The sequence below is a fragment of the Vulpes vulpes genome, chromosome 15 (genome assembly GCF_048418805.1).
Source record: "Vulpes vulpes isolate BD-2025 chromosome 15, VulVul3, whole genome shotgun sequence".
Lineage (NCBI taxonomy): Eukaryota > Metazoa > Chordata > Mammalia > Carnivora > Canidae > Vulpes > Vulpes vulpes.
In genome coordinates, this window is record NC_132794.1 from 48,456,367 (window position 1) to 48,470,743 (window position 14,377).

General features: G+C 41.4%; 1 protein-coding gene and 2 pseudogenes across 19 annotated transcripts in view; all 3 read left to right on the plus strand.

Moving 5' to 3' along the window:
* MGA (MAX dimerization protein MGA) overlaps positions 1-14,377 on the plus strand; it is a 177,067-nt gene that overhangs the window by 37,962 nt on the left and 124,728 nt on the right. The gene's annotated exons all lie outside the window — the stretch shown is intronic.
* Positions 3,692-4,112, plus strand: LOC112919808 (large ribosomal subunit protein eL33 pseudogene; annotated as a pseudogene).
* Positions 5,553-5,970, plus strand: LOC112919863 (small ribosomal subunit protein uS8-like; annotated as a pseudogene).

A 14,377-nucleotide genomic window follows, 5' to 3' on the forward strand; every position in this document is an offset into this window, starting at 1 on the left:
GCAGGCTCCATGCGGGAAGCCCAGTGTGGGACTTGATCCCAGGACTGTGGAATCACGGCCTGAGCCAAAGGCAGATGCTCAACCGCTGAGCCATCCAGGCATCCCCTGATCTCATTTTCAATTATTATTCTTCTCTATCACTTCTCTTTAGCTTTAATGCTTCCTTGCTATCCCTCAAACACTCTGGGAAAGGTTCTACCTGCAGGCCTTTGCCTGGAATATTCACTCAGGTGTGGCTTATTCCCTCACCTCTTCCCTTTACTTAAATGTCACCTTTTCATTGAGTCCTTAACCACACTATTTTTTTTTTTTAACCACACTATTTAAACTTATAACCCTTCTCAACACTGCTAATCTCCTTTCCTACGTTATTTCCATGGCACTTAGTCACCATATAACATATATATTACATATTTTATTTTATTTGTCTCTTCTTCCCATCCCTAGACTAGAATCCTGTAAAAGCTCCAGAGGGACAGTGATTTTTAAAAAAATATTTTATTTATTTATTCATGAGATACAGAGAGAGAGAGAGAGAGAGAGAGAGAGGCAGAGACACAGGCAGTGGGAGAAGCCGGCTCTATGCAGGAAGCCTGACGTGGGACTCCATCCCGGGACCCCAGGATCATACCCTGGGCCGAAGGCAGGTGCCAAACTGCCGAGCCACCCAGGGATCCTGGGACAGTTGATTTTTATCTGTTTTGCTCACTGCTGTATCCTCTAGCACCTAGAAGAGTGCCTGACATGTGGTAGGTATGACTATGAGCGTTAAGAACATAGCATAGGGATCCCTGGGTGGCGCAGCGGTTTGGCGCCTGCCTTTGGCCCAGGGCGCGATCCTGGAGACCCGGGATCGAATCCCACGTCAGGCTCCCGGTGCATGGAGCCTGCTTCTCCCTCTGCCTGTATCTCTGCCTCTCTCTCTCTCTCTCTGTGACTATCATAAATAAATAAAAATTTAAAAAAAATTTAAAAAAAAATAAAAAAATAAAAGAACATAGCATAATGTTATTTAAAAGCTAATGCAATAATATCTCACATTCTTCCTTTCCAACTGAGACCTGACGCGTAGCTCTTTCCAACTGAAACCTGACACATAGCTCAAAGCAGGGTGGTGAGAAAAGGAAGGGCCATTCTGCCATCATTGAGGTAGTGACCAGAGGACACACTCTCACCATTAGCAAGTGCACTCATGGAGTAGACTTGAAGAAGTGTGCCCTCTGGGCAAAGAGACCAGAAATTTGCCATGAAGGAGAGGGGAGCTCCAGATGTGTTTGTTGTCACCAGGCTCAACAAATCTATCTGGGCAAAGGGAATTAGTAATGTCCCATACCATATCTATATGTGTTTGTCCAGAAAACAGAGTAATGTTGAAGATTCACCAAATAAGCTCTGTATATTGGTTACCTATGTTTCTGTCATCAGTTAAAAAAAATTTGCAGATAGTTGTGGATGAGAACTAATTGCTGATTGTCAAAGTTCTAAAGCTCCCCCACACCATGTAATGCAGTCTTAGAACATGAATAGAGATGTATCTAGAATAGTAGTAGTTTTTTTTAATGTAGATTTTATTTATTTTAGAGAGAGAGGGAAAGCCGGCACACATGAGTGGGGAGGGGCAGAGGGAAATAATCTTCAAGTAGACTCCCCACTGAGTGAGGAGCCAGCCGCAGGGCTTGGGGCTCCATCTCATGACCATCAGATCATGACCTGAGCCCAGATCAAGAGTCGGATGGTCTACCAGCTCAGCCATGTGATGCCTCTAGAGTAGTGGTAATTCTTGATTTGGAGGATTCAAGGACAGTTTTAAAATTTTATGAAAGCTATCTGGATTGCCAGTATTAAAAAATAATAGCCTGGGGGCACCTGGGTGGCTCAGTGGTTGAGTGTCTGCCTTTGTCTCAGGTCAGAATCCCGGGGTCCAGGGGTGGAGTCTTGCCTCTGTCTCTCCCCGCAGGGAGCCTACTCCCTCTGCCTGTGTCTCTGCTTCTCTCTGTGTCTCTCATGAATAAATAAATCTTAAAAAAAAAAAAAGGCCTGAAGTGAACTTCTTTAATTGCTAGTAATGTTGAACATTTTTAGTGGTTTTAGAAACAGTTTGCTTTCTTTCTAAATATCCTTATTTTTCCATTTATTTATCAAGTTATATATTTATGGATATGTTTGTAATATGCATATTTTCCTTATTTCACATGTTGTTTGTCTTAGCTTATAGAACTTTAAATTTTTTGTACAGTCAAATCTGTGTGTTTTTTTTTTTTAATTTTATTTTTTTGTTTGAGAGAGAGCACACAGAGGGAGAAGGAGAAGTAGACTCCCTGGTGAGTAGGGAGCCCCATGCAGGGCTCGATCCCAGGACCCTGAGATCAAGAACTGAACTGAAGGTAGACGCTTGACTTACTGAGCAACCCAGGTGCCCCTGTGTTTTCTTTGTTTCCAAGCTTACAAAATGGTTCTCTCTTTTTTCTGCCCAGAGATTTGATAAATACTCATTTTTGTTTTGTTTTAGCTTTCTCCTAAAAAAAAAAAAGTGTTTGTTGAGACCATAAAGTTTAGGAAATCGTAGCCATATGCTTAGTAATTGAGGGCATGGGCATTGACGGGCATTGACGAGATTGTTCAGGGAGAGTGTTTAGCTGAAGAGAAAAGGCAGGGAGAGGGGAACCTTTGCAGAAATGTGTGTAGGTAGATAATTTGCAAAGGATAAGTTAAATAAGGTTAAAAAGAAGTCAGTGGTAGGAAAATGAAAGAAAGACCTAGAGCTCAGGGGTGACAAAAGTTTTAGGAAGGGTAGAGTGATCGGTAGTGTCCGTTACCTTAGGACAAAGACTGAACACCTAAGGATAAGAACTGAAGAGTGATTATTGGGTTTGGCCACTAAAAATTCACTGGTGACCTTTAATTAATACATGTTTTATTTTATTATTATTATTATTATTATTATTATTATTATTATTATTATTATTATTTTAAGGTTTATTTATTTATGATAGACACATACATAGAGAGAGGCAGAGACACAGGCAGAGGGAGAAGCAGGCTCCATGCCGGGAGCCCGATGTGGGACTCAATTCCGGGACTCCAGGATCGCGCCCTGGGCCAAAGGCAGGCGCCAAATCGCTGAGCCACCAGGGATCCCCTATTATTATTATTTTTAATAAATGTTTTAGTGGAGAGATAAAAGTGTGATACAGGTGCCTACAGTTGTCAACTTTTAAGAGTTTAAAGAGGGAAAGGATGGAAAGAGAGTAGATCACACTTTGTAGGATAGGCAGAGTTGAGGAATTTTTTTTTTTTTTTAAGGAGAGGAAGAGTTGATCATATTTATAGAATGTGGAGATGTAGTTAGAGGAAAGGGAGATATTGTGGGTGGGAAAAAGGAGTTACTTGAAGATTCTGCAGGCTTTGGGGGTTCTAGGCTTAAGGGTCTGGGTGGTTACTGGTTTTAGAAAACAGAGATTACCCCCTTCCTTTAAGATGGATAGGAAGGTTGCAGGTAAGTGATTGAGGACAAAGGAGTAGGAGAGATAAGAATTGGAGGTGGTTGTGCCTCATTGTCACATTTTAGCTATGTGATTTATAATCAGTGGACAACTTAGGTTTTAGTTTTCTTACTGTAAAAGAATATTAATGCTTGCCTTGACTGTATTAGAGACTTCATGTGAGTTAAAAATGAACAAAGTAGGCTTCTGTCTTTCCGCCATCTTGGAGCCTGTGGAGGCCTGCTGGGAACAGGACTCCTAAAGCGACGACTATGTCTGGAAGGCTTTGGTCCAAGGCCATTTTTGCCAGCTATAAACGGGGTCTCCGGAACCAGAGGGAGCACATAGCTCTACTTAAGATCGAAGGTGTTTATGATCGAAGGTGTTTATGCTCGAGATGAAACTGAGTTCTATCTCGGCAAGTGATGTGCTTATGTGTACAAAGCAAAGAACAACACAGTAACTCCTGGTGGCAAACCAAACAAAACCAGAGTAATCTGGGGAAAAGTAACTTGTGCTCATGGAAACATGGTTCATGCCAAATTCCGAAGCAACCTTCCTGCGAAAGCCATTGGCCACAGAATCCGTGTGATGCTGTACCCCTCAAGGATTTAAACTTCCTGAAAAGTAAATAAATCAAGGTGTAGATTAAAAAAAAAAATGAACAAAGTTTATGTTAAAATGCTTTAGAAACTTAAAATACCATGTAAATCTGTAGCTTACTGTTAATAATATGTTAGAGAAAGTTATATATGCTTTGTATAGAGTATATAAAGCTTACTAGGAAAAAAAAAAAAAGCTTACTAGGGATGCCTGGGTGGCTCAGCATTTGTCTGCATTTGGCTCAGAGCATGACCCTGGAGTTCTCGGATTGAGTTCCACATCGGGCTCCTGTAGGGAGCCTGCTTCTTCCTCTGCCTATGTCTCTGCTTCTCTCTCTCTCTGTGTGTGTGTCTCATGAATAAATAAATAAATCTTCAAAAAAAAAAAAAGCTTACTAAATCTGGGGACATGGGTGGTGCAGTGGGTTACACATCCTAGTCTTGGTTTTGGCTCAGGTCTGACCTCAGTGTTATGAGATGGAACCCTATTTCCAGCTCCCTGCTCACCGCAAAGTCGGCTTGGGTTTCTCTCTCCCTCTCCCTCCCTCTGTACTTCCTCCTTGTGCGTGCATACACACACTCTTTCTCCCTTTCAATTTTTTTTTTTTTTTAAACTTAGTAAAAGGGATCCCTGGGTGGCGCAGCGGTTTGGCGCCTGCCTTTGGCCCGGCGCGATCCTGGAGACCCGGGATCGAATCCCACGTCGGGCTCCCGGTGCATGGAGCCTGCTTCTCCCTCTGCCTATGTCTCTGCTTCTCTCTCTCTCACTGTGTGCCTATCATAAATCAATAAAATTAAAAAAATTTTTTTAAAATAAACTTAGTAAAAATGTTTCAAATAGCAAGAAGATGCTGGAGATTCTGGTGTTTTAGGGCTGTAATGTGAGAGTCTTAGGCCTCTCAGGCTTTACCTTATATCTGGAAAGTTTTCTTTTTTCTTTTCTTTCTTTTCTTTTTTTTTTTTAAAGATTTTATTTATTTATTCATGAGAGACAGAGAGGCAGAGACACAGGCAGAAGGAGAAGCATGCTCCATGCAGGGAGCTCGATGTGGGACTCGATCCTGGGTCCTCAGGATCCCGCCCTGGGCTGAAGGCAGTGCTAAACCACTGAGCCACCTGGGCTGCCCTCTGGAAAGGTTTCTTTGCAAGTCAGGAATGTGTTTTAATAAGAACTGCTGCTGCTATTAGCACTTGAAATCATTTAAAATGTTGATGATGGGAGTAATTGGGAAAATGTGTGGGAAGAAATCTATCTAGAAACAAAGTAAAGTGAATTTTTCAGTAGTTTGAATTTGGCATGAGACTGCAGGAATTCTACATTCTTGTTTGTCTTCTGCTTGTTCTTTTCTGAAAACATTTGAAAAAACATAAAAAAACTAAATTTGAAGTTTTTGTGAACTCTTTTAAGGATTTGGTGCCTCAGATTAATATGCTTAGCTCTTTTCTGCCATCTTTCTGTGTGGCTGTAATGGTGCACATGAATGTCCTAGCAGATGGACTCAAGAGCATTAAAAATGCTGAAGAGAAAGGCAAACACCAGGTTTTTTTTAGGCCATGCTCCAAAGTCATTGCTTCTAATGGTGATGATGAAGCATGGTTACACTGGCGAATTTGAAATGATTGATGATCACAGAGCTGGGAAAATTGTTGTGACCCTCACAGGCAGGTTAAATAAGTGCGGAGTGATCAGCCCCAGATTTAATGTACAACTCAAAGATCTAGAAAAATGGCAGAATAATCTGCTCCCGTTTGGTTTCATTGTACTGACAACCTCAGCTGGCATCATGGACCATGAAGAAGCAAAATGAAAACATACAGGAGGGAAAATCCTGGGATTCTTTCTAGGGTTGTAATACACACGTGCAGATGAAATGCCTCAATGGGAAAAAAACCCACAAACTTTTGAGAAAACTAAACTTCAAGTTTTTATGCATCTGATTGATTTGGTGCATCAGCTCTTTTCTGCTTTATCTGTATCCTTATGACATAGAGTTTTTATATGTAGGGAGTCTGTCACATGTTATTTAATAAAAAAAAATTTGTATTGTGTGCTTTTTTTTTTTTTTTTTGTACTGTGATTTTCTTAGCACTCTAGATTTTGTTAGCATTTCCATTCCTTTGCCTTTGTTTAGCATCAGTCTTGAATTTCTGTTTGATTTCTGGGTGCTGAAGATGACTTGAGAAAACCATATAATTGAATTAATTGTCCCACTACTGATACATACTGCTTAGTCTGATTTGGCCCTTGATAGTGTAGCTAATTACCATGAACATTTCGTGGGATGTTGACTCTTACTCATTCCCTGACAAAAAAGTGCATGATACTATTTCATTTTGTACCCCTGTTAATTTATTCAAATATATGAGTGCCTACTATGTTACCCATATGCTACTGAGTAGAGAATATTAAGAGGGAAAGAGTAACAGTGCCAAATACAGCACATTGGTATAGAAAAATAAAGACAAGAAAAATATTAATTTGACTTGGTGATTAAGAAGTCATGGTGACCCGGGATGCAAGCTTGGGTGGCTCAGCGGTTGAGTGTCTGCTTCGGCTCAGGGCATGATCCTAGAGTGCCTGGATCTGGTCCCACGTTGGGCTCCCTGCATGGAGCCTGCTTCTCCCTCTGCCTATGTCTCTGCCTCTCTCTCTCTCTCTCTGTGTCTCATGAATAAATAAATAAAATCTTAAAAAAAAAAGTCATGGTGACCCTAAAAGTAGTATCAGTAGGGAGTGAAGGTAAACTCCTTACCGTTGGTAGAAGAGTAAACTGGCAGGTGATAAAGGAGAAGGACCAGAAGAGGGTAGAGAAGGGGAGAGGGAGTGGGGAAGGGAGCACGGTAGTGAGAGGGGGTAAGAGAGGGAGAGTTGGAGGGGAAGGAAGAAAAGAATAGGAAATGGGGAAAGGAAAAAGAGATAAAGAAGAATAATTAACTTCTCCATGAGAAGGTTTGCTGAGAAGGCTGGATGGGAGTCAGGAAGGACTTTCTTTAAACATTAAAACTTGTATATGTGCTGAAGGAAAGGTACTAATAGGGAAGGAGAGGTTGCAGATTCAGGATGTGGTGTGTCTGATAGAGCAAGATGTTGAATGAGGCAGGAAGCAGGTGGGAGTCATGATGTGGGTCAGTGATAGAGACGGATGGATTGGCTTTATACAGGAGGAGGAATGCCTCATTTTATGGGACTGAAATAAAAATAGGTAAGGAGATGTCTGACTACAGATAAGGTTATAGGTAGGGGAATAAGGGTTGAGGGAGGGCATTCCTGGTAGTTTGTATATCTTTGTAAGATCAGAAGCAAGGTTGTTGGTTGCTAATGAAGGGCCTGGACAAGGGTGATTGGGGGGCTTGAATTGAGAAAATGATTGAAAGAATTATTGAGGGGAAGGAACATCTGGGTGGCTCAGTCATTTAAATGTCAGTCTCTTAGATTTCTGTTCAGGTCATGATCTCAGGGTCATGGGATCAAGTCCTGCTTCAGGCTCCTCTCTCAGTGGGGATTCTGCTGAATATCCTCTCTCTCCCTTTCCTTCTCATTGTCTCCTTAAAATAAATAAAGAAATCTTAAAAAAAAAAAAAAAAAAAAGAGGGACACCTGGGTGGCTCAGCGGTGGAGTGTCTGCCTTCGGCTCCAGGTGTGATCCTGGAGTCCCGGATTGAGTCCCACATTGGGCTCCTTGCATAGAGCCTGCTTCTCCCTCTGCCTATGTCTCTGCCTCTCTCTATATGTCTCTCATGAATAAATAAAATCTTTACTTAAAAAAAAAAGAGAGTTGAGGGGAAATGGAAGAGGGAATTTGTTAAGTTTATTTTAAAGGTCTAAGGTTGCAGACTTTATATTATGTTTAGTGTATCTAGTATGATTTTTCTTTAGAATGTCTCACTACCCAGAAACAGTATTGACTTGGAGCTGTGGTTTTGTGGTCAGGTTCAGAGAACACAGTACAAATGTGAAGTTCCTCCTAAGAGATTTAGATGTCCAACTACAGAGTCTGGATTGGGGAGAATTTGATTTGAGAGACAGGAGGTTTCTATAAAGTTGTAGAGAGTGAGTATGGTCTGAGTAAGTTTTGTTAGCAATTAGAGTAATCAAGGAGGAGCAGTTTCAAATGACAAGATCTAGAGTAAAGAACTGAAGGATAGGTTCTTAAAAAAGTTGAGCTAAAAATCTTTAGAACTAAAGAGACGTATGAATTCTAATATACAGTAATTGGATGGGCAATCTTCATGGACTTTGAAATCTTCCAGGATTGTGATAGGAGGTTTAGTGAGAAAGAAGACTCTGAACAAGGCGTTTTGGTCTTCAGTGAATGAAGAGTCATGACTAAAGGACTAGAAGATAGTAGTGATGAGGAAAAGATATATCTTGAATGTGAGATCATAAAGGAGGATGATCATGATCTAGAAATTGCAGTAGATAGGCAAGTGAATACTAGTCACTCCTGGTTCTGTGGAATTATGGACTGGAGTAGAGAGAGCTGTGAGAACATCTTCATGGGAGAGCCAGGTTTAAGTTAAGGTAAATAAGTAGATGCAGTATCGTTCAAAAAGATTGAGGAAGCCTAGGATTTGGTAATGGGAGAATGATTATTTTCTTGGGCATAATGGAAAAGATTTGGACATGTGACATTATGGGAGAAATCAGGGTTGAGGACATTTAGACAAGGAAATTAGATCATGGTGGGGATATAATTGCCTTGAATGCTGGAAGTTTTTGATTGGGCTCTATTGTCTGAACTTTGATACAGGTTATTTTGGTACAGAAACTGGTTTAAATTATGTGACCATTTCATAGCGGTGGTAAAGTCTTTTATAGAGTTAATAGCAAGGGCAACGAAGGCCATATTCAGGTGAGAAACTGATGTCTTAAGCAAAGTTCAAGTGTTGCTTGTTAGAGAAGGGCTCTCAGGAGGAATGTGATCAAGGACTGGTTGTGTCCAAGGACCCCTGTGATGTTTGTACAAGGGTTATAAACCTATGCCAGGGTGGGGGATGTGGTGACAAGGATTATTTTAGAATAGAGTGGTTATAAGTTTAAAATTGAATGGCTTGTGTATGTAAACTAGAAGCAAATGGAAATTTTGTTTTAGGATGGTGGGACATAGGTTAATTTTTTATTTTAAAATGTGCTAGAGGGATCCCTGGGTGGCGCAGCGGTTTGGCGCCTGCCTTTGGCCCAGGGCACGATCCTGGAGACCCGGGATCGAATCCCACGTCGGGCTCCCGGTGCATGGAGCCTGCTTCTCCCTCTGCCTATGTCTCTGCCTCTCTCTCTCTCTCTGTGTGACTATCATAAATAAATTTAAAAAAATAAAAAAAAATGTGCTAGAACTTTTGTAAAAAAAGTTAAGAAGAAATGAGAACTATGGATTTTTGGAGAGCTTTTATATGAATTAGGAATTTTGTTTTATTTTTTTATTTTTATTTTTTTTATGAATTAGGAATTTTGGTTGCAAGTGACAGAAAATCCAACCCAAATTGCCTAAAAAAGAGAATACTTTGTCTTATGTTACTGAAAAGTCTAGGGAAAGCACTGGCTTCACGTATGGCTTTTGTAGTTTAGGTGATGTTACCAGGACCTAGTCTTCTCCTTTCTCTGAACTCAAATCTGCCCTTCACTGTGTGTTAATTTATTTGATTTTTAGGTTTCATATGGCAGCAAGGCGACTGAAATATCAGCTCCAGTTGCTGCCTTTACAGTTCAAGTGTAGTAGAAAGAACTTCTCTTCATCTAGCAACTCATACAAAAGTCCCATGCTTTAACTGTCAATGACAGGGTCCATGTGTCCATGTGTTACAGTCTGGGGAATGTGATGCTGTGATTTATTTGTATCTAAGTTACTAGTGCTTACAGGTTTGGATCACTGTCTCTCCTGTTTTGGACCCCTTTATGTAGAGAGGAATAGTCATGTATGTCTGGATTTTCCTTTACGTGTAGATTGCTTCTGTATCAGAATATCTGAGATTTTGTCCATTTAGTATTTCTACAACGAATGCAGTGAGTACTGAGCTTTGTGAAAGGCACAATTTGAGGTACTTTTGCCAATTCTAAGATTAATAAACCTAGTCTATGTTTTCAAGGTGACTGCTTAGTAGGGTTATTGGTATGGGTTTGCTTTTTGCCATCACAGGTAATAAAGAGAGATTTGGATTTCTTTAAGAAGTAGTTGTTCATTACACAGATCTACATGGTAAAAGGGAGCCTGGAATGCCATAATAATCCAAGATGAGCAGTGTGGATCCATTCCACAGAAACTGGAATGTTGTATGGGAACTGTAGGGATCCACTGAAGCTATAGAGAATATGTTTTCTTCTAGCCCTTTCAGCATGTGAATTTGTTATTCTTCCTTTGCATTAGGGGTTCTTTTTTTTTTTTTTTTTTTTAAAGTAAACCCTCCGCCCAACGTGGGGCTTGAACTCAAGACCTTGAGATCAAGAATCTCATGCTCTGCCTACTGAGCCAATCAGGTGCCCTTGCTATGTGTTCTCTTAATGTCTTTTTTTTTTAAGATCTTATTTATTTATTCATGAGAGATGGGGGGGGGGGGGGGGCGGGGCAGAGACACAGGCAGAGGGAGAAACAGGCTCCATGCAGGAAGCCCTCAATCCCGGGACTCCAGGATCACGCCCTGGGCCTAAGGCAGGCGCTAAACTGCTCTCTGAGCCACCCGGAGATCTCTTAATGTCTTTTTTGGAACTCTGTTTATACCATTCCTATCTCAACCATCCCCTGACTCCATCCTCTTCTTTGTATATGCTTTTTCTTACCTTACAGTGTCATCTTGTGTATGGTCTGGGTTATCTGAAGGCCTCTTCTCTGGCAATTGGTTCAGATTCTGTTCTTGCTTACTTCCCATTCAGTTGAGAGAGTGAGAGTGTATTTGCATCTAAGAGAGAGAATCTGTCATCATACTTGTTTAGGCTAAGCTCTTAGCAGGCTCTTTCCTTTTCTAGGTTGATGGCCATTCTGTAATACTGGTGACCTTTGGGTTAGGTATGTGCCCCTGTGCCAGGATCATGTGGTAATTATATGGAGATTAGGAGATAACACAAAATAAGAGGCCACCCCATAGCTCTTTAATATGCAGAGAGCTGTCGGTAGAACTTTTACCTTGAGGAAATGTGATTTTGTTGACCACTCTGGTAAGAACTAGATTGCCTAGAAGACCAGTGTTTACCTCAGCAAGGGCATCCAGATGGGCTCCATGAAAGCACTAGACTTCTTTTTTTTTTTTTTTTAAGATTTTATTTATTTATTCATAGAGACAGAGAGAGAGAGAGAGAGAGAGGCAAAGACACAGGCAGAGGGAGAAGTAGCCTCCATGCAGGGAGCCTGATGTGGGACTCATCCAGGTCTCCAGGATCACACCCCGGGCTGCAGGTGGCGCTAAACCACTGCACACTGGGGCTACTCTAAAGCGCTAGACTTGGGGGATCCCTGGGTGGCGCAGCGGTTTGGCGCCTGCCTTTGGCCCAGGGCACGATCCTGGAGACCCGGGATGGAATCCCACGTCGGGCTCCCGGTGCACGGAGCCTGCTTCTCCCTCCGTCTGTGTCTCTGCCTCTCTCTCTCTCTCTCTCTCTCTCTCTCTGTGACTATCATGAATAAAAAAAAAAAAAAATAAATAAATAAAGCGCTAGACTTCTAAGAATGAGAGGTTTTCTCTAAGAGGAGATAAGGGAGAATGATATTGATAGACTATGAAGACAGGGAGAAGATGCTAAAAGCAGTGGAAATTGTAAATGCAAAAGGTTCAGATAAAAAATAAAGTATGAGGATCCCTGGGTGGCGCAGCGGTTTGGCGCCTGTCTTTGGCCCAGGGCGCGATCCTGGAGACCCAGGATCGAATCCCACGTCGGGCTCCAGGTGTATGGAGCCTGCTTCTCCCTCCGCCTGTGTCTCTGCCTCTCTCTCTCTCCCTCTGTGACTATCATAAATAAAAAAAAAAAAATTAAAAAAAAAATAAAGTATGGGGCATATTTAGTCTAGCAAACAGTAGTAATGAGAAAGAAAGATGAATCTGGAGTATTGAGGTCTTTTTATGCTAAGCAAAGGAGTTGAGGTGCAACAACATGGTGTTCATTGTTCAGGGTCTTGAAGTTCTCTCTTTCTCTCTCTCTCTTTCTCTTTTTAATAGTTACTATGTATTTATTTTATAGTTTTTTTTTCTCTCTTGATCATGATTTTATAATGAACCCTTTAGATATTTCCATTCTTTTTTTTTGTATATATTTTTTATTGGAGTTTGATTTACCAACTTGTAGTATAACACCCAGTGCTCATCCCTCAAGTGCCCCCCTCAGTGCCTGTCATCCAGTCACCCCATCCCCCCACCCACCTCCCCTTCCTCTACCCTTTGTTTGTTTCCCAGAGTCAGGAGTCTCTCATGTTGTCACCCTCTCTAATATTTCCGGCTCATTTCTCTTATTTCCCCTTTAATCCCTTTCACTATTTTTTATATTCCCCGAATGAATGAAACCTTATAATGTTTGTCCTTCTCCGATTGACTTACTTCACTCAGCATAATACCCTCCAGTTCCATCCATGTTGAAGCAAATGGTGGGTATTTGTTGTTTCTAACGGCTGAGTAATAATACTCCATTATATATAATATAGACCACATCCTCTTTAACCATTCATCTTTCGATGAACACCGAGGCTCCTTCCACAGTTTGGCTATTGTGGACATTGCTGCTATAAACATTGGGGTGCAGGTGTCTCGGCTTTTCACTGCATCTGTATCTTTGGGGTAAAACCCCAGCAGTGCAATTGCTGGGTCGTAGGGCAGTTCTATTTTTAACTCTTTTAGGAACCTCCACACAGTTTTCCAGAGTGGCTGTACCAGTTCACATTCCCACCAACAGTGCAAGAGGGTTCCCCTTTCTCCACATCCTCTCCAACATTTGTTGTTTCCTGTCTTGTTCATTTTCCCCATTCTCACTGGTGTGAGGTGGTATCTCATTGTGGTTTTGTTTTGTATTTTCCTGATGGCAAGTGATGTGGACCATTTTCTCATGTGCTTGTTGGCCATGTCTGTGTCTTCCTGTGTGAAATTTCTGTTCATGTCTTTTTCCCATTTCATGATTGGATTGTTTGTTTCTTTGCTGTTGAGTTTAGTAAGTTCTTTATAGATCTTGGATACTAGCCCTTTATCTGATATGTCATTTGCAAATATCTTCTCCCATTCTGTAGGTCGTCTTTTAGTTTTGTTGACTGTTTCTTTTGCTGTGCAAAAGCTTATCTTAAGTCCCAATAGTTCATTTTTGCTTTTGTTTCCCTTGCCTTCATAGATGTATCTTGCAAGAAGTTGCTGTGGCCAAGTTCAAAAAGGGTGTTGCCTGTGTTCTCCTCTAGGATTTTGATGGATTCTTGTCTCACATTTAGATCTTTCATCCATTTTGAGTTTATCTTTGTGTACGGTATGAGAGAATAGTTTCATTCTTCTGTACGTGGCTGTCCAATTTTCCCAGCACCATTTATTGACGAGATTGTCCTATTTCCAGTTGGATAGTCTTTCCTGCTTTGTTGAATATTAGTTGACCATAGAGTTAAGGGCCATTTCTGGGTTCTCTATTCTGTTCCATTGATCTATGTGTCTTGTTTTTGTGCCACTACCACACTGTCTTGATGATCACAGCTTTGTAGTACAACTTGAAATCCGGCATTGTGATGCCCCCGGTTCTGGTTTTCTTTTTCAATATCCCCCTGGCTATTTGGGATCTTTTCTGATTCCACACAAATCTTATTTATTCCAACGCTCTGAAGAAAGTCCATGGTATTTTTTTTTTTAAAGATTTTATTTATTTATTCATGAGAGGCAGAGAGAGAGAGAGAAAGGGGCAGAGACACAGGCAGAGGGAGAAGCAGGCTCCATGCAGGGAGCCCGACGCAGGACTTGATCCCGGGTCTCCAGGATCAGGCCCTGGGCTGAAGGCAGCGCTAAACTGCTGAGCCACCTAGGCTGCCCAAGTCCGTGGTATTTTGATAGGGATTGCATTGAATGTGTAAAGTGCCCTGGGTAGCATCGACATTTTCACGATATTAATTCTTGAAGTTCTCACTAACTGTAAAATCACTATGAGGGATCCCTGGGTGGCGCAGTGGTTTGGCGCTTGCCTTTGGCCCAGGGCGCGATCCTGGAGACCCTGGATCGAATCCCACATCGGGCTCCCGGTGCATGGAGCCTGCTTCTCCCTCTGCCTATGTCTCTGCCTCTCTCTCTCTCTCTGTGACTATCATAAATAAAAAAAAAAAAAAAAAAAAAAAAATAAAATCACTATGAGAATTT